Consider the following 14,210-nt stretch of genomic DNA (forward strand, 5'->3'; position numbering starts at 1 on the left):
AGAAGCCAATTGCGCCTGCGCAGTGCGGCCTCACTGTGTTCCTTACCGCCACCAGCTCAGCTGAACCATAGAGACTGCAAACTCAGCCCAGAGAGGTGGCTTCCTCTCTATGGTAACGCCCGGTGCACGGGCCGCGCCGGACTCCTTTGCCCCGCTAGGGGGATGTTGATTTACCCTAATAGCGACCCGTAGCATAAAGGTGCTTTAATGAAAAAGGTGACCAAAGAGTATTTAGGCCCCTTGGGGAGTGGAAGCAAAACTCGAACAAAACAAGGGAAAGGCTATGTGATAAAAGAACTAGAAAGGAGTCAGGAGAGTGTGGACAAGTTTTCCAGGCGGAACTTCCTTTGATCGTCGGCGTTTCTGATAGTGAAGCAAACAGTCTTTCACTTCTGGGTTATGGGTACCCGCTATTCATGGGACGATTGCGGTGAAGGAAATTGACCCCCACGATTTCCCGTAGCTGGCGTGCGTTCCAGATCTCTTTTCTGAGCATGCGGACAAACGCCGCTACCGGAAGCACAGCTTTTAAACCGTTGTACGCGCTTTGGCGAACCAAGCCGCAAGTTGGAGGCTTTGGCTGTACCGGCGAGCTAGTATCAGTTTCTCTCCTAAGTTTCTTCGCAGCAGTGCTGCCTCGCCCTCCCGCGTGGTCCTCAAGGTGTAGGTGAAGTGGTTTGGGTTATGCAAATTACAGCGCTGCCTTCGAGGAGCTCAAGGACGCCCAGTTTTGCCGCCCTACGCCCGTGTGCTCCCCAACAATTTGGCTTTGAAAGCTTTTGTATTGAAGTTGTACACTGGTGAAAATCACTGTTAAAGTGTCGATTGGCTTCCTCCATCGCGATTGGGTGTTTACGGGAACTCTTCTGGGCAGGAATGTGTATGTATTTATTGGGAGATGTGCGGTAATGCCGTCTGGTCCTCAGGACTAGGGTGTTAGACTGGGAAGACAAGCTAAAACAATGAAGCCAAGTGCAGACCCTCTGTGGTGTAGAAAGGGTAAAGGACTATTTCTAAAGAGTAGGATTCGCATGCAGGATGGGACTCATGGTTAGATATAGGAAAAGTAGCATCTTTAAGGCAACCAAGTTTATTGAAGAACATTCTAGAAAAGAAACACTGTCGTGTCAAGTGGCAGTGGGTGGTGTGCTGAGAATGTGTGAAGCGTAGTCTGCGGGAAAGGGAAAGAAAAGAGAAAGCGCTAGTAAAGTACCATTAAGTACAACCGGAAGGAATGTTCTAAATGTTTCCTTGACAAAATTAAACATTGTAGCTGGTTTTTTATTGTGTAGTTCAGTGAAGTTACATTGTTGTGTAGCCAGCCTCCAGCTTTCTGTCTCACAAAACAAGCCCGGTTAAATCTGTCAAGTCCCCAAGTTTTTACTTCCGGCTCTGGTCACAACCAGTCTACTCCTAAGAACCTGAAGACTGAGTGCTTTGAAAGTGTATTCACATTGACTTGTTCTTTGTGGTTGGGTCATGTCATATGGCCTAATAGATCCTAGATTTGTCTGTGCGTCTTGCACCATGTGTCGAGCGTGTCCTCGTTAAAGCGGAATACTATGCCAGTCAGTGTACATATTTACCACCTGGGCTACTTCAGTCATTTGCTATTGTACACAATGTTCTGAACATGGATGTCGTTCTCTCTTTTGGATCCTACTCTTAGGGGCCGAGGAGATGGCTCAAGATAACTCAGTAAAGGCACATGTTTACAAGCCTGATTACCTGAATTCTGTCACACTGCATAATGGAAGGGGAGGACCCACTCCTGCAAGTTACCCTCTCATTTCCACACACTCTGTGGCCCATAAACTCAACACATATTAAATAAATGTGTTTTTTAAGTCACTTTTAATAAAATAGGAAAATAGGAAACCAAGTGAAGAAATATACACTTGATTCATATTATTATCCATACATTAACTGGAGGTAGTTACATGGTGTGGGGTGGGGATGGGGGATTGTATTGTTTGCAGTGTTAGGGAGGAACAGGGCCTCACACTTGCTAAGCAAGTGCTCTAAGACTGAGCTAGAACCCCCAACCCCAAGATCTGTTTTAAAGTGACTCACCCAGAAGGCCAGGAAGCTAAATTTATACTTTGTTATACAAAGCATGTATGGAAGCCTATACCTATCCTAGGTATTGTGTGAGTGCTTTCTGTGAATTATCCATGTCATGAAGTTTATCAGAGTAAACCTGAGACAATCGTTACTCATCTCATTTTCTGATGAGATCAAGGTTGTGTTACAGATTGGTTGAAGGGCCCAACAGTCATACATTCCCACTAGCTGTTAGGAAAAACAGTGCCATAGACCTGGACACTTGAGAGCACTGGCAGGTCACTTCAGAGGGCAAGGATATTGAAAGAAAACATTTACATATATGAGTGGCATTTTTGCAGGGTGGGGACACTGCTGGGCATCAAACTGAGGGCCTCGTGCATGCTAGGCAAATGGTCACCACATTACTCAGGAGAAGTGACAGACAGACACCACAACCTTGCGATTTGTTTGGTGGGTTTGTTGCTTTTGTTGGTTTTTTTTTTTTTTTTTTTTTTTTTTCCTTAAGAGAAGATTTCTCTAAGTGGCCCTGGCTGTCCTGGAGCTCACTCTGTAGTCAAGGCTGACTTCAAACTCAGAAGTCTGCCTGCCTCTGCCTCCCGAGTGCTGCTTTGTTTTGTGTGTGTGTGTGTGTGTGTGTGTGTGTGTGTGTGTGTGTGCCTATGCTGTGTGTTCAGGTGCCTGTAGACGTCAGAATGAATTGTTGGGTTCCAGGTGGTTGTGAGCTGAAAGATGTGGATGCTGGGAAACAGACCTCAGGTCCTACACTGCAGCAATATGAGCTCTTAACTGGCAAGCCATCTCTCCAGCCCCTTCACTGCCTCATTACTGGTGTGCCTAAAGGCTCAATACAGCAAATTTGCATCCGCTAAATCCCTAGAACAAACCTGGACTTGATTACAGGTCTGCCTCTAACAAATACAAAATGCCACGCAGAAATAGGCTTTTTAACTTTTGTTAGGTAAGAATACCTTTTTACATCATAAAGAAATTAACTTCTCAGCACTCCATCTTACATTTGTACTTTGAGACCACCTAGCAGGTGAGATCAAGAGCTTTGGAATTCCCACGATGTTTTGGTCCTTTGAGAGATGGGTGTTATACTCAGTGTCTCTATTCACCCTACCCCCCTCTTCCTCAGGAATCTTGGTCTAAATGCCACTGAAACTAATGTTAGAGAAGCAAGGAGACAGAGAATGTAAGTGCATTATAAATAGCTCTTACACACTCAAAACTTCTGTATACAAACTCTGGGTTAAACAGCCACTTAGGGAACCTCCCTGATGGCACTGAGGAAATATTAAGGTAATGAGTAAAATATATGATGTGATAGGAAGGATAAGTATTGGAGGTAGACGTGATGCAGTGAGGCAAAAACAGGAGTGCTTGGGGATGGGAAAGAAGTTTGCTTGAAAACACCATGGTAAGATGAATTTCCAAAAAGAAACCTAAGCCTTTAGTTCCAGGACAGAGAGGCTGGTGGCAGCTCTCTGAATTCTGGGCCAGCCTGGTCTATGTATCAAGGTGAGTTCAGGCCAGCTAGGACCACGTAGTTAGGCCTGGTCTCAAAAAAGAAAAGGAAAGATAGTATCCTCCCTCAATACTATCACACCTAAAAAATTAATTCCAAAGCTGCTGACAAGACTTAGTGGATAAAGTGCGGACCATGCAACCATGAGGACCAAAGTTTGGGTCTCCCAAGTAAATACCAGGTGGGCATGGCAGCCTACTTATAGTCCCAGCACTTCAGAGATGGTGATTACATTTTTGGGAAGGCAGGCTAGCTAGATTACCCTAATTAGTGACCTCTAGGTTCTCAAGAGACCATGTCTCAGTAAATAAAATGAAGTCAAGAAAAACAACAAAGTCTGACCTGGACATACACAAAAGAATTTAGTAATTTCAAAATAACTAGTCTTCCCTCATATCTACAGGGGATTGATTACAGGATACAAACACACACACACATACGGAAATAAAAATGTCCAAACACAGTATCATAGTTAGGGTTTCTATCACAGTGACAAAACACCGTGACCACAAAGCAAGTTGGGGAGAAAAGAGTTTATTAGGCTTACACTTCAGCCTTGCTGTTCATCTCTGAAGCAAGTCAGGACAGGAACTCAAAAGTCAGCATCACAGAGGCAGGAGCCCACTCAAAAGTCAGCATCACAGAGGCAGGAGCAGAGGCCATGGAGGGGAGCTTCTGACTGGCTTGCTTCCCATGACTTGCTCAACCATCTTCTTACAGAAGAACCCAGCACTAGCAGCCCAGGGATGACACTGCCCACCATGGGCTGGGTCCTCCCCCACTGATCACTAAATGAAAAAAATGCCTTACAACTGGATCTCATGGAGGCATTTCCTAAACTTAGGCTCCTTACTCTGATGGCTCTATCTTGTGTCAAGTTGTCACACAAAACCAGCAAGTTCATCCATGTGTATGGTGGCACATGCTTTTAATATCAGCACTGGGGAGGCAGAGGCAGGCAGATCTCTGTGAATTTGAGGCCAGCCTGGGTACAAAGCTACACAGAGAAACCCTGTCTCGAAAAAAACAATAATAATTAGTTTTGAAGTAAATACTCAAGCTCCTCACAAACTCTATAGTGTTTGCATAGAACCCACAAGCAACCTGCATTCTTAAAATCAGCTTCGAGTACTTAAGCCAAGTGCAAGGTAAATGTTATATATAGCAGTCCGGGCAGTTTTTACTGAATATTTTCAGTCATATTTGGTGGAAGTGAAGCCAATTGGTAGAGACTCCAGCATTTAGAAGATGCCAGTAGCATGGGACAACCACTAAGAACAGCAGCAGCTATGGAGTGGAACTGACATGAACCTATGAGATGAGCTATGTGCGCTTCAGAGGATGGAGCTAAAGAAGTGGCCCAAGCCCTTTGGTGGAGCCCAGATGTCTAGTCCTAAACTCTTTATGCACTGGACTCTGTTCTTGCTTGGATTTGATCGTGACTGTATGCTGGTTCTGCCCTCTTGGAATAGGAAAGTATTTTACTTATTTTGAGTATTTACTTATTTAAAGTTTTAGACTACTGGATATTTTAGAGAGGCTTGAACTTTGAAAGAGACTTTGGATGTTTTTTTTAAAGATTTTATTTATTTATTATGTATACAACATTCTTCTTCCATGTATATCTGCACACCAGAGGAGGGCACTCATTACGGATGGCTGTGAGTCACCATGTGGTTGCTGGGAATTGAACTCAGGACCTCTGGAAGAGCAGTCGGTGCTCTTAATTTCTGATCCATCTCTCTGGCCCCCGACTTTGGATGTTTTAAAGAGAATAAATATTTAAAGTGCTTGAATTTTTGAAGACTGGAACTTTTGAACATTGGAGTATTTTGTATTGTGATCTTGAAATTAACATGTGATCTTGGGGATGAACAACAAAGGGAAGTCATGGTTGCTTGCATCTCCAGATGTGGAGTGTATGGATACTGGGACTGTCTCAGGGTTTCTATTGCCTTAATAAAATACCTTGACCAAGAGCAACTTGGGGAAGAAATGGTTTGTTTAATCTTACATACTCAATAGTGTAGAGTTGCAGGGGGCAGTGCACATCTTTAATCCCAGCTGCTGGAAAAAGCCAATGGTTTTTGTTGTTGTTTTTGTTGGTTTTAGTCAGGTGCAGTGGTATACTCTTGTAATCCCAGCACTTTGGAGACAGTGACAGGAACTTAATAGAGCTAGTCACTTCACGCCATGGTCAAGAGCAGAGAAAAATGGCCTGCATATTTACAGAGTGAGTTCCAGGACAGCCAGGGCTGTTACACAGAGAAACTCTGACTTGAAAAACAAACAAGCCATCACTTCCCCCAAAGAATCTCTGCTATATAGTGGGAGGTAATGAAAATATCTATGTAGCAACCTAAGATGTAATGACATGTCACTCTGCTGGAAGATGCTGCAATAAGGACAAGGAACACATGAGAAAATTTTTAACTCTTGCCCACATGTATGTCTGCACACTATATATGTATACCTTTGGAGGCCAGAAGAGAGGTCAGATCCCCTGGAACTGGAGTGACTGTCCCGGAACTTGCTCTTTAGACCAGGCTGGCCTGAAACTCAGAATTCACCCACCTCTGCCTCCCAAGTGCTGGGATTTAAGGCATTTACCACATGACTGATAATTTTCTCTTTTTAAAAATATGTTTACACTGGCTGGTGGTGTGTGCCTTTAATCCAAGCACTTGGAAGCAGAGGCAGGCAGATCTCTGTGAGTTTGAGGCCTGCGTGGGCTATAGAGCTAGTTATAGGACAGCCAGAGCTGTTACACAGAGAAACCCTGTCTCAAAAAACTAAATAAATAAGTAAATAATGGTTACATTTATGGAGCTAGAGAGAAAAGTGCTAGACACCAATTCTGGTGATCTGAACTCAAACCCCAGGACCCACATAATGGAAGGAGAGAACTGGGCCCTGCTAGTTACCCTCTGGCCTCCACTCACTTGCCACAGCACTCGCTACACACACACACACACACACACTAAATGAATGTTTGAATTTTCTTTTTAAAAACACATATGTCACATTCTTTGTTTTATTCCACAAACATATTTTAAGAGTTGGCCATGAAGAAGCTAATGGCATATGCCTTTTGTACCATACCCTAACAGGGGGTCATTAAGTAGAAAGATTTCTTTTTCTCCATATGACTCAGTGAGGCAGTTTCTTCCAGTCTAGGTTAGCCTAAATACTTCAGTAATAGCTACTAACATCTAATTATCTAGCCTTATCCTACCCTCCTTAATAATCTAGATTAAAGGCTCAGTAAAAACTACTTTGTACCCAGATAAATTAAAATTCAGGAAGAGTAGTACATATATGTTTCTAATGTCTGCGAAATGCATGGCCCATATGGAGTCTAGGTTTCCATTACTGTCAGAACAGAAAGTATCTTTCCCAAAGAAGTCATGAGCCTGCAGAAATGCCAGCAGAGGTGGGGCATGCCATTGCCAATGATGAAATTCGAGATTGCAAACCAGTTTGCTAAATCACGTTCATAACCACACCCTGGAAAGCCATGACTCTAGTACTTGACTAACCTAGCAAGTACCACCTGCTAAAGAAAACAGTAAGGGTGCCTTTTTCTCAACCAGCAGATCCATTAAACACTTGAGTAATAGTAACCCCAGAGCTAGCAGGCTTGAAAAAAACGCCCCCATTGGTGTCAGTGCACTGAGTATTCTCATTTGGCCTAGGCACTATACCAAAGCCACTTCATCTTTAATGGAGATGACAGCTCTTCTTTCTACACTGCCACAACTAGTGAAACTGGTATTACAGAACCCACATCTTTGTAATAAAGTCATTTAAAAAAAGAGTTCTTTTGGGACTGGAGAAATGGCTCAGCAGTTAAGAGCACTGGCTGCTCTTCCTAGGGCTTGGGTTCAATTCCTACCACCCATATTGCAGCTTATAACTAACTGTCTATGACTCCAGTTCCAGGGGATCTGACACCCTCATATAGACATACATCCAATGTACATTAAATAAAAATAATGATAAAAATTTAAAAAGTTCTTTTGTAAAAAGTATGACAAATTCAGTTGGTTCTACTGGAAATGAAAGCTTTGAGTTCTAGACAAGCACCTTACTCAAGGCTATGCCTGAGTAAGCCCTGAATAAGCCCTTTAAACATTACCTGTTGCCTGGCATGTGGAACACAACTTTCCAGAGGTTTTTAAGTCCATCCTTTTATATCTAGGGAGGACTAAGGACAGTACCAGAAAAGAAACTTGTGGATTCCCTTTTGAATTGCTATCAGTGAAGTCTCCCAGGTCACGCTAGTCAACGACAGTTTACAAATGCCCACCTAGGCAATTGTCCAGCCAATCTGTCTATACTAGTCAGTTTTCTATTACGATAATAAAACACCTGAGGGTAGATATTTATTTTAAGGGGGGCTGGACTGAATAATGTAGCTGCATTGGAAGTCCTGGGTTTGATCAGAGTACAGCATCAATGGGGTACAGAGGTACTGGCCTCTAATATCAGCACTCTTGAAGTAGATGTATAATGAGGAGTTTAAGTCATCTTTAGTTACATAGTGAGTTTGAGGCTAGCCCAGGATACATGAAATTCTGTCTCAAAAATAGGGAGGGAAAGAGAGAGGAGGGAGGGAGGAAGGCAGAGAGAGAGAGAACGCCTTAGTCTGTGTTCTAATGCTGTGAAGAGACACCATGACCACAGCAGCTCTTAGAAAATAAAAGCATTAGCCAGACAAGTTGTGGCGCCCGCCTGTAATCCCAGCACTTGGGAGGCAGTGGCAGGTGGATCTCTGAGAGTTCGAGACCAGTCTGTTCTACAAGAGCTAATTCCAGGACAGCCTCCAAAGCCAGAGAGAAACCCTGTCTTGGGAGAAAAAAGAAAAAGAAAAGCATTTAATTGACACTAGTTTACAATTCAAAAGTTTAGTCCATTGTCAGCATGGCAGTCCACTGGCAGACATGGTGCTAGAGAATAGCTGAGAGTTAAAGAAAGACACTGGGCCTGGCTTGGGCTTCTGAAACCTCAAAGCCCACTCCCAGTGACACACTTCCTCCAACAAGGCCACAACTCCTAATGCCCCTCCCTAAGCATTCAAACATATGAGCCTATGGGGGCCATTCTTATCCAAACCACTACACATGGGTAGGGGGAGGAAAGAAGAAAGAGATTCATTTAGTTCACAGTTCAGACAGCTGGAAATCCAAGACCAGGTGGCCTCATCTATTCAGCCTCTGGCAGGGTGCGCCCTTGGCTCCATCACATGGAATCACAGTGGGGAGACATGAAGCCAGAAAGCCATCCTCAGGGGTTGAGTTTACTCTATTTTAACAATTCACTTTCAAGAAAACTAATCAGGGTCCCACAAGAAGTGCACAAACCTATTTGTGGAGCAGCCCTGGCCTTTACCTAACCACCTCCCACCAGGCCCTGCCTCTTGAAGGTCCCACCATCTCAGCAATGACACACTGGAGACCAAGCTACCAGGACTCAGATCTCTGGGGAACAAACCCATCCAAACCACACCTGACCTTGCAAATTCAGAGAACCATTTGAGGCATTCAAAACCAAATGAAGGGATCTGTGTTTTCATTTATACATTATCTATAGCTTCCCCTTTACCATAACTTAAGCTGTGCATAACTCAAAAGACATTTTTATATCTAGAGGAAGTGTTTAGGGGGGGTCAAGTTTCTAGACTATACAAGTACTACAGTGGTAGAAAAGTGAGGATGCTATACAAACAACACACAAAGGGACTGTTAGCAAGTGTGTCTCAAAGAAAGCTGAGAAAGCAAAAAGGCAATGTCCTTAAACAAACAAAATGGGGCTGGCAAAATGGCGCAGTGCATAAAGGTGTTTGCTGTGCAAACCTGACTCCATAGGTTTGAGTTCCAGAACCTACAAAAATGGGGAGATAAATGACCCCACAAAAGCTGTCCTCCTGCCTTCCCACTTGCACCCTGGTGTGCATTCATGTGGGTGCACACTCACAAACGTGCACGAACACACATAGTAATATTAAATGCAAAAAAATTGAACAACAACAAAATGATCACGTGCTGTTGGGAGCCAAATCTCAGGGCTGGGCATGAGATCCTAGGCCATGCTTGGCAGGCCACATAGCTAACCTTTACATAGCAGCTCCTGCAAACCTCAGCTCAAGAAAAGAAACAACTTGACCCAGTCCTCCACCCACAGGCTCAGTCACCTAGCCAACCCCTTCTTGGACCTCTTACTCATGAACTCTGTACCCTGCCAAACCTCTTTGTTGCTTCCTAATATCCTGCCTATACTAACACCTGGTGCACAAACAACCCATTCTGCCCCTCCCCATATCCTGACTATATAAGCTAGCCTGAGAAAAGTAAAGTTTGCCACTTGATCAGAATCCTGTCTTGTGGTCAATCTTTCTGTGTCTCTTGTCCCCATTCCCTATCCCTGACTCTCTTGCCCCAGATTGATGTCCTGCAGGACGGGACAACTGGTGCCCAACGTGTGGCCGGATAGAGTTGGGGATCTGGGAACTTCAGTGCTCATTAGAGGGACAGGCCCGTCCATGCAGTGAGGCGTCCACAACAAGGTCGATCGTGAGCCTCAGTTGGAGGAAGACCCAGCAGCCTGCCCAGCGCTTGGGACTTCATAGGTTCATGAGCATCACCTATGTGGAAAAGGTTAGTAATGGGACAAGCATTTAGCAAGGAAGACATTTCTTTCTGGGATTACAGAATCCCTCAAGACACAGGGATCTTGGATTAAGAAAAAACAATTGAGAAAATTAACAAGGAAGATTTATATCTTTCTGGGATCAAAGAATCCCTCAAGGCTTGAGGAACTCAGATTAAAAAGAAACAAAAAAGAAGTTCTTTCTCTTTATTGGGGATCTTTGTCCATGGCTCCCCCAGGAAGGAACCATTAATGAAAAGAAATGGGTTAGAGTTGGCAACTGCCTTTAAGAGTTGATCGTCTGACAACATGGCAGACCAGATGGGTTCATAAGACACAAAGTGCAGTAGTACAGTGTTGGATGGGGCCAGGTTAGGGAAGGGTTACTAGTGAGAAGCCCATGTTAGGTTGGTTTAAAAAGTAAAAGAAAGAAAGCTTCACACAATCTTTTTAATGCTATTATGTTTGAAGCTGCCAGTGCTTCTTTGTTTCTGCACCTGGCTTGTGGATCCATAGCGAGTTTGTCCACTATTATAGTGGCCAATGGTGGGGGAGAGTTCAACATTCTCCTTGTCGATTCCTGGGGAATGCTGGGAAGTTGCAAGTGAGGTCATGGAATTAGGGAGGTTAAGGTTGACAATGACACTAATCTGGCTCTGCAATGCAGGAGGGGAAGGAGATGTGGATCTCAGAGGGATTCCTATTATGAGACTTTGGGTCCTGAAAAAAATCCCTGTCCAAATCGCCACTCTTGGCATTTCCACTTTTGCTTTTTGCATGAGCCAGAAATATTTTCAGTAGTTTCTTTTCTTCTCTTTTTCCGAACGGAATAGTGATGTAATCCTAATATAATGCTTAGGAATAGAGTATACATAGGGGCTGTAAGTGAGACCTGGCAAAGAATTGAGCTGTGTAGCTAACACCTCTGGATCTGTAGTTATGCGCAGAAGCCTTTCTGAAAGCTGTCTGAAGGTTTTCCTGTCTTCTCATTCTTACCACTTAACCATTCATTGACCAAGTGCTTCTTTGTTTTGGGGTACTTTATGGGACATTTATTAAGTGCTGGAATTTCCACTTCAGTACTTATTTCTGCTGCTGCAGTTATAGTGCTGCAAGTACAGTGTTTTCAATATCTTTCTGTTGTGACGTAACTTCAATGTCAAAAGAAGATGGCTGTATGTCTGAACACATGCTGACAGTCCTATGTCTCTGACAGTGCTGTCCAATGTCCCAATCAACCCATTCTATACGTACCCTGAAAATGACCTCAATGACACCTACTCAACAATTGACTGGCTGGCTTCGATTGTATGGGAAAATAACCTCCTGTTACTCCTTTTTGCTTCCTTCTACCCATTCGTACTACTTCCCCATGGTTAACCATCCTCCTCCCTTCCCTCCTTGGGCTCCGGATAGGGCTCCTCTTTTATTTTCCTTCGGTCCTTGGGCCTTTAATCGACTTGTGGCCTTTGTCAAGCAATAAGTGGACTCTGCCATTAAGCCTGTCCTGGTCCAATACTAACCCACTTCCCCACCGCCAGCTTCAGAGGTGCAGACCTGGATGGTACTGCAAGGAGACCTCGTCTTCTGAGGAATATGCATGCGCACAATGGGGCTTGCATATCCTGGGATTTTTGTTAAATTAGGAGAAAACTGTCCTTGAACTTAAAAAAAAAGAGAGTAAAGAAAGAAAAAGGGGAGAAAATATGAAATGTTACTTTAAGAAATGAACAACAAGCCTGGTGTGGTGGTGCACACCTTTAATCTCGGCACTCAAGATCTTCGTGAATTCAAAGCCAGCCTGGTCTACACAGTGAGTTTCAGGCCAGCCAGGACTACACAGTGAGACCCTGACTCAACATTTTAAAATGGTTCCTTGATTTGTATTTAACATATTTTCTACCTGGTGTGTATTGATGGCTAATTTGTGCTGGGGACTGAATCCAGAGCCTTGTGTGCTAAGCATGAGCCTGCTGTAGAGTCACACACTGCAGAGTTAGTTACACATTGCAGCGTTAGTCACATGCTGCAGAGTTAGTTACACACTTCAGTTAGAGTCACACACTGCAGAGTTAGTTACACACTGCAGTTACATATTGCAGAGTTAGTCACCACGCTGCAGTTAGTTGCATGCTGCACAGTTAGTTACAGGCTGTAGAGTTACTTACGTACTGCAGAGTAAGTTACACACTGCAGAGTTACACACTGCAGAGTAAGTTACACACTGCAGAGTAAGTTACACACTGCAGAGTTACACACCCCATCCTTACTCCTAGTTATTTCTATTTTCTTATTTGTGAATAGAATCCTTTTGTCTTCTCTGTTTTCAATACCAAAAATGATTTATTTGTCTTCTCTTTGGATACTCAACCTCTATTTGTGCCACTTTTCCTACATTTGCTGCTTTCTCTAATTTTTAAGTAAATCGCAGTGTGGACAGCATGGAGCCTCACTCTCTCCTTGATCTGTTTAGACCCCAAACTCCTCTTCAGATGTGCATGATGCAGAGGTGCACGTGCCACAGCCTTCCCCATAAGAAGTCAGAAGACCACTCTGGAGCCCGTGCTCATGCCATCTTCATCCGGGTTACAAGGATTTCACTTAGGTGGCCAGATTTGCATGGTGAGCATCTTTACCCACTGAACCATCCATCATACCAGCCCTGGATTTTGATTTTTATCAATTCCCCAAATTTTCCTTTTTTTCCATTAGTCATGTAATCGGATCACTTCTCCAGTAGTCTTCACTTGTGTGACTTTAGCCTCTACCATGGTGGTTCTCAACCTGTGGGTATCAAATGACCCTTTCACAGGGATATCCTAAGACCATCAGAAAACACAGGTATTTACACTACAATTCATAACGGTAGCAAACTTACAGTTATGAAATAGCAATAAAAATAATGCTATGGTTGGGGAGTCACCACAACATGTATTAAAGGGTCTCAGCATTAGGAAGGTTGAGAACCACCAGTCTACCACAAAGCATTGTTATTCTAATTTATGCAACATCAGGCACTTTGCCTACTATTAGCTATTTAACCTTTCCCACATGACCTGCCTGGTTTCTTTCAAAAGTCACGTCAATTAAACTGACTTCAGTTGGTTCCAGTATGTAATTTCTGACATGAACAGGTAGTAGCTCACTATTGAAACTAGCAGACTTGATCCCTCTGAGCCTACTGAATTTAATACTTTGTATTTGTGTAAATTCTGAAAGTGAGATGCTAATGCTATAACAAATTAGGAGAACATATTGGACAGAAAGGAAGCTGAACATTACCCTTTAGAATAAGCTTTATTAAGAGGCAGAGCCTAGTGGCCCATGGGGGCCATGATGGGCCTTGAGGTAGCAAGCATTATGAAGAAGCATACATCACACTAGAAACAGCATATTGGGTCCGTGGTGGGCATGGAGGTATAGGGAGACTTCTCTTTAAAACACAGGGATGAGTTTTATTAAGAAAGACAACTTATTGCGACTGGGTTACCTCACTCAGGATGGTTTCTTCTAGTTCCATCCACTTACCTGCGAATTTCAAGATTCCATTGTTTTGGTTTTTTTTTTTTTTTTCTGCTGAGTAGTACTCCATTGTGTAAATGTACCACATTTTCTCCTTCCATTCCAGGAGAGGGGCATCTAGCTTGCTTCCAGTTTCTGGCTATTACAAATAATGCTGCTATGAATACAGTTGAACAGATGTCCTTGTTGCATGAATGTGTTTCTTTTGGGTATATTCCTAAGAGTAGAATTGCTGGATCTCGTGGTAGATTGATCCCTATTTTCCCGAGGAACCACCATACTGATTTCCAAAGTGGTCTTACAAGTTTGCACTCCCACCAGCAGTGAGGAGTGTTCCCCTTTCTCTACATCCTCTCCAGCATAAACGGTCATTGGTGTTTTTTTGTTTTTGTTTTTGTTTTTTGCCATTCTGATAGGTGTAAGATGGTATGAATTGTTTTGATTT

General features: G+C 43.4%; 1 long non-coding RNA gene across 1 annotated transcript; it reads left to right on the forward strand.

Annotated features, from left to right (window-relative positions):
• The first annotated feature begins 65 nt into the window (after nucleotides 1-65).
• Nucleotides 66-12,977, forward strand: LOC118238840. Its single transcript, XR_004770328.1, has 3 exons — nucleotides 66-880; nucleotides 10,037-10,251; nucleotides 12,717-12,977. It is a non-coding gene; the product is annotated as an uncharacterized LOC118238840 (long non-coding RNA).
• Nucleotides 12,978-14,210: the final 1,233 nt, after the last annotated feature.

The sequence above is a fragment of the Cricetulus griseus genome, chromosome 5 (genome assembly GCF_003668045.3).
Source record: "Cricetulus griseus strain 17A/GY chromosome 5, alternate assembly CriGri-PICRH-1.0, whole genome shotgun sequence".
In the NCBI taxonomy this organism is placed as follows: Eukaryota; Metazoa; Chordata; class Mammalia; order Rodentia; family Cricetidae; genus Cricetulus; species Cricetulus griseus.